This window comes from Dipodomys merriami, unplaced genomic scaffold (assembly GCF_024711535.1).
Source record: "Dipodomys merriami isolate MVZ:Mamm:240054 unplaced genomic scaffold, mDipMer1.0.p SCAF_24, whole genome shotgun sequence".
In the NCBI taxonomy this organism is placed as follows: Eukaryota; Metazoa; Chordata; class Mammalia; order Rodentia; family Heteromyidae; genus Dipodomys; species Dipodomys merriami.
Window position 1 is genome coordinate 12,448,267 of NW_027203826.1, and position 2,392 is coordinate 12,450,658.

Genomic DNA, 2,392 nt, shown 5'->3' on the forward strand with positions numbered 1-2,392 from the left:
TTATCTCACTTCTAAAATATACTGGAAAGTGTTAACTATGAGCATAAAGGTATAACTGCATAGTACCAATAGGACATTGTAAATAGTAGACTTATTTCTTAAGCTACCACCAAAAACCAGTAGCTATATTTTCCTTATGTATATGATATAAATGACAGTTCTTAACATTAATATGTTCTAATAAGTTATTCTTAAATTCATTTTGGATTTTAATCCTACTAAGGACATTAGATATTGTAATGCTGTGCACATTTGTTCTTTGTTTAATACTTGACTAAAATAGAAACAGAAAATGCTCAAAAGTAAGCAGATCACAGTAAATCAGAAGTATATAGCCTTTCAAAAAAAGAAAAAAAGATAAAAAGAACAGGAGATTATCAGAAGTATATAGCCTTTCAAAAAAAGAAAAAAGATAAAAAGAACAGGAGATTATCAGAAGTATATAGCCTTTCAAAAAAAAAAGAAAAAAGATAAAAAGAACAGGAGATTATCAGAAGTATATAGCCTTTCAAAAAAAAAAGAAAAAAGATAAAAAGAACAGGAGATTATCAATCAATACTAAGAAAAGCATAATAATCCTGTTATATTCCCTAACTGGACAACTCTGAATTTGTCTTGAGTCTCCAATGTACCAAAGACTACTTTTCATATGCCAATATTCGAATTTGGCCTACATTTATTTCAGGGAAACTAAAAATGCTTACAAATCTTCCACGACTCCATTGGAATCTCTTTAGAAGAACCTGTCACCTTCCATTCTGTGCCCCCCCCCACCAGTCCATATATTTATTGGCACCTCATGATAGCTGACTTAAATTCCCTTGGAAGATACACACATTTGATATAAATGAACTTTAAAATTTTCTCTTACAGGGTATCACTTCCAGTAGTTTCCAGGAAGCTCCTGGTGTCTAATCCTTGATAAAAGGAGACTTGCTGCATCTCTCAAAATGAATTATTTGGTGAAGAAAAATTTAATGGTTACATTAAAGGTATCCTGGAGAGATTCACCTCAGCAGGTATGTCTTCTGAGATATGAAGCTGTACAGCTATCTACAAGTTAAAATAGATAGATACTTTAAGCAAAAATCCACTCCACACTAAGTACCCATGCTTTCTATGCTTGCATCATAGCTACATCTACTTAGCTTCTTTTTCTTTTAAATACTTTTTTATGGTAAAAATACTGTACAGAGGAGTCACAGTTACATGAGCAAGGTAATGAGTACATTTCCTATCAAACATTGTTGCCTCCTCCTTTGTTTTTCCCCTACCCTCCCTTCCCTTCCACAACTACTCTCCCCTCCCCCCTCCCCACCTAAATTGTGAAGTTCATTTTTCAACACAGTGTCTTGTACATCTCATTGTTAGAATGGGTCTATCTGTATCTCTATTTAAACATTTTGTTTTTTACCTTCCCCTCCCCAAGCTAGAGAAGTGTATATACAAGATGCAAGGCACCGAATACAGTGAAAACAGAGGTTATACCATAGGGGAGGAACATACAAGGAAACAAAGATGGTACATTATAAATATGTTAGGAACAATAGCAAGAAAGAAAAAAAAACACTTGGGGTTCATTTCACTTAACATCATCTTATGTGGTCATATGTACATGGCTTTTGACCTTTTCTTCTTGACCCAGACATATACTAGTTATTGCAAATAAGGGAAACCATAAGACCCATGTTTCTTTGGGCCTGGCTTACTTCAATTAATACAATTTTTTTTTGGTTCCAGCATTTCTTAACTCACATGTCCTTTTTTAGTCTGCCTGTCTGTCTGTCTATCTGTCTCTCTCACTCTCTTTATCTTTCTCAGACATACAGAAACATGCATATACTCACTCAAGCATATATGATTGGATTGTACCATGGATTTTTACCATTTTAGAGTTCATCTGATGCACTGTGTTTTGTTTGTATTTGATCAGGTACAGAAACAAACCTAGTAATGACCAACAATCTAAAACCTGCCTTAGAAGACCAGGTTTCACTAGAAAACAGAACATTTTAACATTTTCAGTCCTTCTATTGTTGCATGTCCACAGTAATTTGATTATTCTAAAGATGCTGATTTTAGTAATCCTCAACAAATAGCAAAGTTTTCAGTGGCAGCTTTGTTTATGTTTCTATTTTAAAAATGAGTTTTTGCTTCAAGTTACATATTTTCTAAAATTTGAGATGTGTGTTATTTTGACTGTGTCACTGAATAGTTATTGGAATGATTACTTCCAATCATCTGGTCAGGTCCAATGTTCTAATAATGTGAGATAAAACATCTTTATCAGCAACATGGCACTACTTTCCATATTCAGGAAACCTCTCTTTGCATAGATATGTGTTGGTAAAAGCAGAACATTCATATCTAGCCCAGCCCAGAGGGCCACAGA